The sequence below is a fragment of the Marmota marmota genome, unplaced genomic scaffold, assembly GCF_001458135.2.
Source record: "Marmota marmota marmota unplaced genomic scaffold, marMar, whole genome shotgun sequence".
Lineage (NCBI taxonomy): Eukaryota > Metazoa > Chordata > Mammalia > Rodentia > Sciuridae > Marmota > Marmota marmota.
Genome location: NW_026000249.1, coordinates 31,119,079 through 31,131,108, shown reverse-complemented (window position 1 = coordinate 31,131,108; position 12,030 = coordinate 31,119,079). Strand labels below are relative to the sequence as shown.

Genomic DNA, 12,030 nt, shown 5'->3' with positions numbered 1-12,030 from the left:
CTTTCTAACCACTCTTTGTTCCTTCCCACCTGCTTATCTGCCTGTGCTTCATCTCTACAAATGAGCCAGAATGAGCTTCTAAAAATGTAAATCATTGTCATCAAATCACCTATGAATTCCCACCCAACTGCAAGCAAAAATATATTCATTTCCTGGGACTGCTATAGCAAAGTAGCAAAAACTGGACAGTTTAAAACAACATAAATTTATTGTCTCAATGTTCTGGAAACTAGAAGTCTGAAATCAATGTGCCAGCAGAGCTGTGTTGACTTTGGCAGCTCTGGGTGAGAATCCTTCCTTACTTCTAGCTTCTGGTGTTTGCTGGCAATCTTTAGCATTCCTTGACTTGTAGATACATCACTTCAGTCACATGGCTGGCCCATCCCTGTGTGTCTTCATATCATCTTCTGTGCATATCTATATCTGGGTCTAAAATATCTTGTGTGTGTGTGTGTGTGTGTGTGTGAGTGTGTTTAGCACTGGAGAACAAACTCAGGGCCTTATGTATGTTAGGCAAGTGCTCTATCACTGACCTACATCCCCAGCCATTTTTCAAGAAAGTTTTTTTAAAATATTTATTTTTAGTTGTAGTTGGACACAATACCTTCATTTTATTCATTTATTTTTATGTGGTGCTGAGGATCAAACCCAGGGCCTCACATGTGCTAGGCAAGTGCTCTACCACTGAACCACAACCCCAGCCCAAGAAAATATTTTGAGGTTTGATCTCACTAAGTTGCCCAGGCTAGCCTCAAACTTGTAATCCTTTTGCCTCAGTCTCCTAAAGTGACTGGGATTACAGGAGTGTGCTGCCAGGTCCAGCTAAAATTCTCCTTTTTATAAGGACAGCAGTAATATTGGATTAGGGACCACCCTAATGACTTCATTTTAACTTGATTATCTCTGTAAAAACTATTTTCAAGTAAGGTCACATTCTGAGGTATTGGGGGTCAGGACTTTTAGCATATGTTTTTGTGGGGAGACAAAATTGAACTTATAACAAATCTCCACATTTCCCATACTGTTTTACAAATTTATGTAAGCCCTCCATGTCAATGGGTTCCACATTCACAGATTCAACCGACCCTGGATCAAACATATTGGAAAACAAATAATAATTGGCATCTGTACTGAACACATATAGACTTTTTTTTGTCTTACCTTTATTCTTTAAACAGTGTAACAACTATTTGCATCGCATTTACATTGTATTACATATTATAAGAGATCTAAAGATGATTCAAAGTACACATGTGAGCTCTATGCAAATTCTTTGATTTTATTTAAGGAACATGTGCATCTGAGCATTTTGGTGTCCTCGGGGGTCCTAGAACCGATCCCATACAGATACCAAGGGACCACTACATAAGTCCCCTGATACCACCTCTAATACTACATTTCCTATCACTTCCCCCTCTCACTATGTTTTACCTTGGCATTTCTGCTAACCAACCTTGCTCTTAGCATTTAAATACAGATGTCATTTCCAAAAAGAGACCAACTCTGATCACCCTATTAACTCATCCTTCTTCCTTGACTACCTTAGTTATTCTCTGTCTCATCACCGTTTCATTTTCCTCATTAGCATTTATCACACCCTGGTGTCAACTTGGGTATATAATGGCTTTCACTGTGGCAGATGCTACTGATTATTCACTGAACTGCCATTTATCCTCTTTCATCATTAAGAGAATTTGATTTTGTTTAGACTGCTATGATCCTAGTCCCAAGACATAAATTGTGATTGGGCGAGGCCAGTAATGACAACTGTGTCTCCCTTTGCATAGATTGCTGTTGGGCTGGATGTGTGGTCAGGTTCTGGTCAATGGGATGTAAAGGGAATACTTTGAGGTTTCTGGAAAGTTCTTCTTCCTGATTGAAGCCTACAAAAAAATACAAACTCTTCTCTTTTTCCCTCTTGACTCTTGAACTTCAGTGTTATTTCTGGACTGACACCAACAATCTTGTTCTCATGAATTGACCTGCCAGAGAACAGAAGCCACTAATGTTGAGTATGACAGAAGATCAAAAGGCTTGGGTTTTTGATGATACCCTGCAGCACATGTAACATCCCTAGAACTGCTCACTTCCTGATTGAGCACCATAAATGTCCTTATGTTTTAAGTCAGTGATACTCAAGGCTTTTGGGGGGGGTGTGGGTACCAGGGATTGAACTCAGGGGCACTCAACAACTGAGCTCCATCCTCAGCCCTATTTTTTATTTTATTTAGAGACAGGGTCTCACTGAGTTGCTTAGTGCCTCGCTTTTGTTGAGGCTGGCTTTGAACTCACAATCCTCCTGCCTCAGCCTCCCGAGCCTCTGGGATTACAAGCATATACCACTGCACCTGGCTCAAGACTTTTTTTAAATTTGCTTTAATTTGTCCTTGTTAACATACTGCTCCATCATAACCATCAAAACTTGTTTTGTCCAATGCTTAGGTGTCAGGGATAAGAGCAGCAAATAGGAAATTTTTTTCTGGATTTCAAAGTTTATTTCAAATTATCCAGTATGGCTTTGTGACATAGATTTTTAAATAACCATGAGTTTTGAAAAGTAATTCTCTTCATAAAAGAATATTTGTTGAATGATTATGCATGAATGAAAGCAGCTAGTTCACTCCTCTGCCTTTTGCTCCTCTGCCTCAATCATCTTCTTCTGCTTATTATATAACTTCTCCTTTGTTTCAGACTAGCTTTCTATTCCCTCTCCCTTTAATCCCCATCTGGCCCCAGCTTCCTAGCTTAGCTCCATTCTGCTCACCACATCCTCCCTGCATAAGTTTAGGCCCAGTCAAAATGCCCGACTATGTATCATTCCACAAACTCACCTGCATCCTCTAGTCCCCACTTTGTGCCTTCAAAGCCCAGTCTCATTGCAGTTCTCCTGGGACCATGGGTGTAGCTTAGTGGTTTAGCCCTTGCCTAGGATGCACAAGGCCTTGGGTTTGGGTTTCATCCCCAACAACACACACACATACACTTGATGGAGTTGTCCTGAATGTACCAGTTCTTCTTATCATAACTCTTGCTTTTCTTATGGTCCTGATCATGTTCTACCTTGGCTTATGGATTCATAAGCAAAGGTTTCTTTCTTCCCTACCATATCATAAACACCTTAAGAACTGGATCTGCATCCTACTTTTTTATTGATTTAAAAAATAAATAAATACATGATAGCGGAATGCATTATGATTCTTATTACACATATATATCACAACTTTTCGTATCTCTGTTTGTATATAAAGTATGTTGGCACCCAATTTGTGTCTTCATACATGTACTTTCAATAATGATGTCCATGATATTCCACCATCCTTGCTAATCCCCTGCCCACTCCCTACCCCTCCTACCCCTCTGCCCATTTCTTTTAGCTTTTATTTTTATTGTTCTTTTGAAATTACATCCTATTTTTGTCTCCTCCACAAGTAGCAGGCACTGTTCAAGCAACTTCTATAAATTTGTGGCATAGTAGTTAAGCCATTCCCTTGGAGACAGGAAAGCCAGAATTCATATCTGTCATTTGCTTGGGGTGTCAACCACTGGCAAGTCACCTAACCTCTCAGAGCCTCAGTTTCTCTATTTTTAAAATAGACAATAATAGTCTCTACCTTAGAGCATTGTTGTTATATCTCTTGGAAAGAGATAATGCACATAGACTATTTGGTGCAGAGCAAGGTACAGAGTAAACATCCATTAGGTAGTTGCTAAGTTGCTATTATTATTATTATTATTATTTTGTGGTGCTGGAGATTGAACCCAGGGCCTTGTGCATGCAAAGCAAGCACTCCACCAACTGAGCTATATCCCCAGCCCTGCTATTATTATTAACAGGTATTTTTGAATGAATAAATATTATCATGGGGACAATAAAGGTTGATATTCTCGTAGATAATTATAAACTGTGCCTAATAGACTATGCTAGAAGGTTAGAATTGTGCACACATACATAACACCATGCATCTTGTTATATGCCCATGTAAGGATCTTCTATTTTCACAATGTTATAGTAGAGGCTATGGCAGATTGACAATGAATCTGAAACCATTTATTTGTTTGAAAAAGTAGCTAGGAGGAAGTGGAGGCTGCATTTTTATTTGCATGTTAATGATGTTAGTTGCCTAAATTTGGAAAATATAGCATTCAGGTCAGGACTCTGGGTTGCCAACCTCAAAAACTCTAGATAATTAAAGCAGAAAAGGAATTTATTGGCAAGATCTCTGTGTGTGGGGGTGGGGAAGGACTGCAGTCACAGAATCACCAGCAAGCTGAAGATCCAGGCTCAAAAAATGGTAGCCAACATGATACAGCCCAAAAGACCAGATGGTTGCCCTCAAGGGGGCCCTGTGTCCCCAGGACACCCATTGTCACATTGCTATACTCTGTTGCCTTGACACTGGCCTGCCTCAGCCTCTGGGCTTTTGATTGCAGTGTGACCACAGGGAATAGCCTTTGAATATATGCAGGCCTTGGTCACTCTTCCCAAATGGCTCCTCTGGTGCACCAGGATAGGTCACACCTGCTTCCTCCAGCTGCCCTGAGGAAGGGAGAGGAATCATCTGTTCCTTCGGGTTTCACAGCAAATAGCTAGGTCCTGTCAACCACCTGCCTTGGGCTTATCCACTCCACTAGGAGTGTTTAGATGCTGGATGACTCTTGCAAATGTTCACTAGGGTACCCAGAAAAAGAGATGCAACCTGAAAACAGAACCAGAAACAAAAAGCTCAGAAGTGGTCCCTTGAAGGATTTCCCATGGAGCTGGCAGACATCTGTTTCAGCAAACTCTTCCTACCCTGAGCGAATATAAAATAACTGCAGGGGCATTTTCTTTCCTTTTTGCATAGATGGAAATGTAAAGGGAACCCCTTCTTTCCTGGCAGTATTAGTAATGGCCAGCAAAGTTACCATATGGCAGAGTGACATTTCTAAAAAGCATGGTGATGTGCTGAAAAGATTTGCTGTTGCCAGATACCTATTGACAGGCTTAGAAATAGGTCCCCTGGAGCCCAATGGGCAGAGGCATAGCATCCCTCTTGAAAGGGGCGGCAGATGGTAGTCTTCACCACCCCTGACAGAATAACGGCTGGAGGAAGCTGTGGGGCTCCATCTGGGAGACAGCCTGTCTTCTGTGGCCAAGTCAATGTGTGTGCAATCTTTATACTTTCTGTGGTGCACTCTTAGAAGGGAAGATCATAGAAGACTGGAAAATTCTGCCCAGGAAGAACCACACCTTTTCATGTTGCTTCACAGCAGATAGGGTGACCTTGAGAACCTCAAGGTGAAAGATGGTAGGGTGGACTAGTGAGCATAGGCTGAGAAAGCCATGAATTGTTTCTTAGGAGAGATGAAAGATGAATGGACAGTAAGCTCTGATATTTGAAAATGTTGGTGGCCAAAGACTTCATTCTCCCTCCCCATCTGACCCACCAAATTGAGCCAGAAAATGTATTCATGACTGTTTCCATGGTTCTTACTCAGCGACAAGTCATTTCCCCTTTCAGATTATTTCCATTTTTAAGGCCCAATTTCCATTTGTTTTTTGATCTTCTGTTTTTAAGACATTGAGCCAATATCATCATCAGCCAAGGGCCAGGTTTTCTTTCAAGGCTTCAAACTTATCACTTTTCCTCTATCCCCCTAGGTGGATTCTGTTTGTGACTGGTCCAAGGTAGACAGGGTTTTCCAGGTAGAGCAAAAGGAAAGGGACTTTTTATTGAAAGGTAGAGGCAAAACTGAAAAAAAAAAAAGTTTCTCGCATTGAATAATGATTGAGCCAGGGAAGTTCTACCACTGAGCTACATCTCCAGTCTTTTTATTATTTTTTATTTAAAAGTAAGGTCTTGCTTAGTTGCTGAGGCTGGCCTTGAACTTGCAATCCTCCTGCCTCAGCCTCCTTAGTCCTGGGATTACAGGCATGAACCACTGCACCCAACTAAAACTGTAAATTTCAAGGTGGCTCTTGTAAATATCAGTGGCTGTTTGGAGCAAAGGTTCTATGGGAAAATAATAATGTGATCATCAATTTATTAATGAGTAGTATAAGGTCTGCTACAACAGAACATGATGGTTTGGGCAGCAATGGTTACTTGCTATTCCCAAAAGAAATTTCTTCTTAAGTTTTGTGACATATTTACTCTTTTGTGAAATATGTGTTTTGAAATATATTATTGGTTTAATTCTTCATCAGTACTAATAAAACAAATTATTATGAGACTGAGTTTATCTGATATTTAAAAGCTCATAAGTGGTTCTTTGTATTTTCCACAAAAATCACTGACAGTTTTCTGTCTTAATTTTAAGCTAAAGACAAGATTTGTGGACCCATAGCTCATAACAGTTTTATTCAGCAGCAGGTCCTTAACTCACACACATAGTTACCTTTGTCATTTTTCTACTAATTGTGATGGGGTAGTTTGGCCTTACCTGTTAGTCACACCCTCCCATGTCTCAAGGAGTCACAGACCACAACATTTCTCATTGTTTCTAAATCTGATCAAAAGTTTTATTCTAAAGGATGCAGATGAAGGTGCTTATTAAAGTGCCATTGTGAATTTAATCATATATATGCTGCTAAAAATCATTTAATGCATGAACAACTCGGAAAAAAGAACTCTTGCCACCCACACACATCGTGATAAAATAGGGCAGAAGCATTTTGCACTTGCTTCAACAGCTTCGCCTGAGAAAGGTTTCTGATGTCCATCTTTCCCCTCACTTACTTAGCATTTCAACTTCATCCCAGTCAGCTGCTGAATCATTAAACAGAATGCCACCAGTCTTTGTATTTCCAAAACTGTGTCTCTATTGTGGACTGCACATCTTTATGACAGCCACATGCTTGCAAAAGAATTAAAGTCAGAGTATTCATTCAGCCTTGTATTATTTTCAGAATACAAAGGGGGGCGGAGAGAAAGAAAAGAAAAAAGAAAGAAAAGAAAACTTCCTTGTTCTTCTACGCTGTTCCCATGGTAAGATGCTCCGTGGAAAGGAGCCTAGCGGTGGGCAGCGGCTGTGAGTCCCGATAACGAGCGCCTCACATTTCCGTGCCATTCCCATTTGCTAGTGCGCTGCTGCGGCCGCAAGCCTGATTGATATATGCCTGCAATGGCACTTTTCCATTTGACATTCTCTCTCACTCTCTCTCTCTCCCTCTCTCTCTCCCTCTCTCTCTCTCCCTGTGTCGCTTAAACAACAGTCCTAACTTTTGTGTGTTGCAAATATAAAAGGCAAGCCATGTGACAGAGGGACAGAAGAACAAAAGCATTTGGAAGTAACAGGACCTCTTTCTAGCTCTCAGAAAAGTCTGAGAAGAAAGGAGCCCTGCGTTTCCCCCAAGGTAAGCAGGAAAACAAGCGCTGACGGCTTGCCTAGGAAATTACTTCTTTCCAAACCGAGCATTTCATCCTCCTCTCAGACAAAGAGACAACCTTTAAATACCACTGAAATTTGCATTACTTTCATTTGCATTAATTTGTAGCTTGCTAGCCTTGTGTTTTTCAAATGAACGGGTCTTTGAAGTCTGTGACAGAGCAGGGAGCCTCCCAAAGAAGCTCGAGAATATATATATATATATATTTTTTTTGGTTTGACTTAGATTTTCTTTCCAAACTCTCTGCGTAGTTAGATGTAACTTTGTAATGGTTCTTATATTTGACCCTGAAAAGGGGACAGAGAAGCAGCAACTTGCTGACATGGATTCCTGGAGCCCAGTATCTTCCCCACCGCCCTCATCCCTCTTACAATGGGGGCACTATTAACGCAGGCTTCCCCTGCGAGGTAAAACGCGCACTGTTTACTTTTATTACTACTTCTGTGTGCTGCTGATCTCCTGCCAGGGCTGTGCCGGAGTGCTCAGAATGACTTCAAACAATAGGCAACATTTATTTCTAGCTTTTGGTGTCATGCTTTGCAGGAATCCTGCTCCTTTGCATTCTTCTCTCAACGCGCGCGGGACTCCGCATCCATAGATGCATTCGGGAGCCCCGGGGAGAGATGAGGATGGGTTTGCTGTATGATTTTGATTGGGCAAAATGTCCAAGGAAATGCATGCTGTTTGCCTTGGCCTTATTGCAAGGGGCTATTTTTAGTAGTCAGCTTGTCCCTGCAGCATGATGAACGCTACACTGTCCAAGGAGTGATGGGGAAAGGATGCTCCCACCAGCACAGGGACCAGGACCTGAAGGAAAGACTCCTAAAGACACCTGAGGAATATTCGGAGGATCCTTCCAATCTCCCGAATACAAATTCTCTCTTTAAATGAACAATTGAGCTGTGGGAGGCCTGGGCATAACTCTTTCTTGGGGGACGGGAAGTTTGATTGTGTACAGAATGTTAATGACTCAGAACGCACAGTAACTGAGGCTCATTGTAATGGACAAATCCAGATAACCCTCCACAAAAGAGACAGCCTCCCATCTCTACTGAGATTCAGGTGCGGCAAAGGAAGTTATTTGGCAAGATGAGAGTCCCTCCTACTTTCTTTGTAACTGTCATTGCTAAAAGCCTTGGCTACTACAAAGCATGCCTCTTTTCATTTGTGATATTAGTGCATTTTAATTACAAGGAACTAGCACGGGCAAATTGCTTCAACACATAACATTAAATACCAGATGCATTTGAAAGCATAGAGATACCTAAAATGCAGTTTTGGCTATGGGGGTCAACTGAATACAGTGGGGACTGCAGAATGCTTCTCAATTGAGCTTTTAGACTAGAGACAAATATCTTGCTCATTTTTTTTCTCACCAGTCTTGCTTCTGAAAGTGAACTTCAGAATCCTATCAACTGATTTTCTTTGCAATGCGGGGACACAATTTATGGGGAACTTTTCTGATTTTCTTTAATAACTAGCCTAACAAGCATTGTTGAACGAAAAATCTGACTTTTAGATGAGTTAATTTACAACTTTGGGATATTCACTACTCAAGAAAGCCTGTAAGAAACATACTATGGATTGTATTGCTATAAAATTTGACGGTGATTTTCTTAAAAGTACCGCTGTTAGCAAAGCATTTAGCTGACTCAAAACAATTTTCTTAAACTATTATTCAGATCATTACATGAGAGTTTTGAACACACAATGCAATGTATTATGTCATTTATTTTAAAATACATTTGTTTCAGGTAGGGGAGAACTAGATGAGGTCTTATGACTGGTGACCAAGCAGCTGACACCCACAGATGGAAACGTGCCTGTGGAGTTTTCAATCTTAATTCAACATCCAATGACAGTGTCAAGGGAAAAATAAATCATTTTTCAATACCTTTAACAATTTCCAACTCATTTATTTTCCTGGGTCCTTGAAAAATGTGGTGAGTTTTTCAGAATTATAGCCACCAATGGTGGCCATCGAGTTTCACTCTATTTTAAAAACTCACAAATCAGCTACTATCATTCTTTTTTAAAAAATTTAGTTGTCAATGGACCTTTTTTACAATTTTTATTTATTTATATGTGGTGCTGAGAATTGAATCTAGTGCTTCACTAGGCAAGAGTTCTACCACTGAGCCACAACCCCAGCCCCCAGCTACTATGATTCTTACTAGTTAATTATTTATTCAACCATTTTAAATAAATATTTATTAAGCATTTGCAATATGCCTAGCACTGTGCTAGTCTTGATGAATGAGAAGGTAAATGGGACATTGTCTTGTACCCTGACTCTCCATGCACATGCCCTTTCCAGTTAGATTTTGGTACTGAAATGGGCTTTACCAATGGGCAAACAGAGCTTGAAATTTCTGGTTATAAGGAAGCTTTAAAAATAGCTGCTGGTACCTAGATTTACCTGATATGATTCTCACTTATCAATGGCCTTTTTTTTCCATTTATGATTGAAGGGTTCCCTTTAAGGCTTCATCTCTAGATCAGGTGTATCTCACCTGCACAGCTAAAGTGGCCTGGATCTTACCAGCCTGAGTAGAAGAAGCCTGGAAAAAGAGCAATTTATCCTTGCTCTGCTTTCTTGAGCACCCTTTGGAAAGGACCACATGCTGTCTCTATGGTGGTGGTGGGGGGGGATGGGTGTGAGTCACCTACTCAGCAGCTGACATCAGGGCCATTTGATGAATCATTGAATTAGAAACATGCATGGAGAAAGATGCAGTCACTATCTCCCACCACTTACTTGTCCTACTCTCAGGATCCATGAAACCCATGACCTCTGGGCTTGGCCTAAATTCAAGAGAATTTAGTTGCCAGAAGTTGTTCGCCAAAAAACAGGTCTCTGAATCACACAGAGTGCAGCTTTCCAATGACCCAGTTTGGTGTTTTATCATGCGGTTAGGTTACTGGGGTGGGGGAGGGAACCTGAAGATAGCATCACCCGGATCTTGATTTGGTCCTTATCAGTAGATAATCCCCTGTGGTTGGATTAAAATGCCTCTGACTCCCTTGGGATGCCTGACTCACCCTAGCCAGCCCTCAGCTTCTTGGCTTCATCACCTTTGAGTCCATCCTCACCTCTTTCCATGACAGTCAGTTAATGCGACTTCGGCCTTGCAGTCCATCAGGAGCAGGGGATGGGGAGGCAGGTGGAAAGACTGAGAAGTGCTAACACCAAGCGGGGAAGTGGGGCTGTTGGAGGGTGAGTGAGCTTCAGGGCCCAAATTGCTGTGACCCGTCCTGGCTGTGATCAGCTGTCATTTCCTCTTCGTGTATGACACTGTGGAACATATTAAAATTTCTCTAGGATGGTATGTTTGGAATTCCTCTGATGCCCCACCTCACCAGCTTACCCGGACAATAAAAGCAAGGTTGTAAGCCTTTGAACAGCTGGCTGGCTATATATTTCCCCTCTTTCTTTCGCATAATCTAATTCAGAAAAGAATTCAGCTAGACTGGCAGTGCCATGTCTGGGTACTTGTTTCCTGCAAGTCCTTCCTCCACCACCTCCTCCCACTGCTCGCCCTGGAATCTTCCTGGGTGGCATGTGGCTTTTCTTTTCTTTTGCTCACCACCGCTCCTAGCCCGCCCCCTTTTCCCTTCGCCTGAGCTGCTTCCATTGTGAACTGCTCTTTGCTGGGTCTGTTTTCCAGACAGCCTGGGTCCTGTTCCATCCGGGGAGAACAGCCCATGCGGCCTCCTCATCTCCATAGTATTCCCAGGATGTCATTCTTGGCACCAGTTCTGCGGGGTTGATAGGATATGGGGGCTTTTTGTAGCCCCGAGCCTGAACCCACTTGCAGAAAGGAGCAGCCACGTGGCTCTCCGAGAGCAGGACTGGAGTGACCCGGGTTGGCAGGGATGAGCATACCATCATGGTGACCCGAACATCTCCGGCAAAGGCCGGGGGGTGGGAGTGCTATGGGAATGCCTGGATGCACTTCGGCCCACATTAAGAGAAATGTGGTTATTCTCTGTTTCAGGGGGAGAGACAAGTGATTTGGAACAAAGCTCCCGGATCCTCTGGCCTGGCCCTGCCCTGCCCCCTTTCCTCATCCTTCCCACGTCCTCCCCTCCCCAAACAGAAAGGAAAGACAGGATTTTTAATTTGCCCAGCCCAGGCCTGAATGTCTTTATGAAACCCTTTTGCTGGCAGGGAAAGGGGAGAAATAGATTCTGGGTTGAGCCAACTGAAAATGCATGAGGCTTTGGGGATGGGGAAGGACCTTTCTTTCTCTTAATAACAGAACAACAGTTTGGTTGATGAGTTGCAAATGGAAGGTACTGGACTTCTCAATTAGAGATTCCCATTTAAGACCCTCCCTGTTCAGCATCCTTAAAAGATGCTGCTAATGTCCTTGGGGCCAAGAGGTATTAAGGAGCAATCTACAAGGCAGATTCCTATTCCTTTTCTTCTCCTGGGGGCTTTGGTTGTGTTTTCCGAATTAGCTAACATTCATTAAAAGACCCAAAAGGAAAACTTTAACACAGCTGAATTAAAATGAGTCTTTTCCTGTTAGCTTGACAAGATGTGTGTGTGTGTGTGTGTGTGTGTGTGTGTGTGTGTGTGAGAGAGAGAGAGAGAGAGAGAGAGAGAGAGAGAGAGAAGAATGAAGAAGAGCATCCGACTCCCATCTGCCTGCATC

The 12,030-nt window shown here is 42.2% G+C and overlaps 1 protein-coding gene across 1 annotated transcript in view; it reads left to right on the top strand.

Annotated features, from left to right (window-relative positions):
- The first annotated feature begins 7,041 nt into the window (after positions 1-7,041).
- LOC107144369 (norrin cystine knot growth factor NDP) overlaps positions 7,042-12,030 on the top strand; it is a 24,057-nt gene continuing 19,068 nt past the window's right edge. Inside the window, exon 1 of the mRNA XM_015488176.2 lies at positions 7,042-7,336. The gene's annotated coding sequence lies outside the window, so the exon portion shown is untranslated. The remainder of the gene's footprint in view (positions 7,337-12,030) is intronic.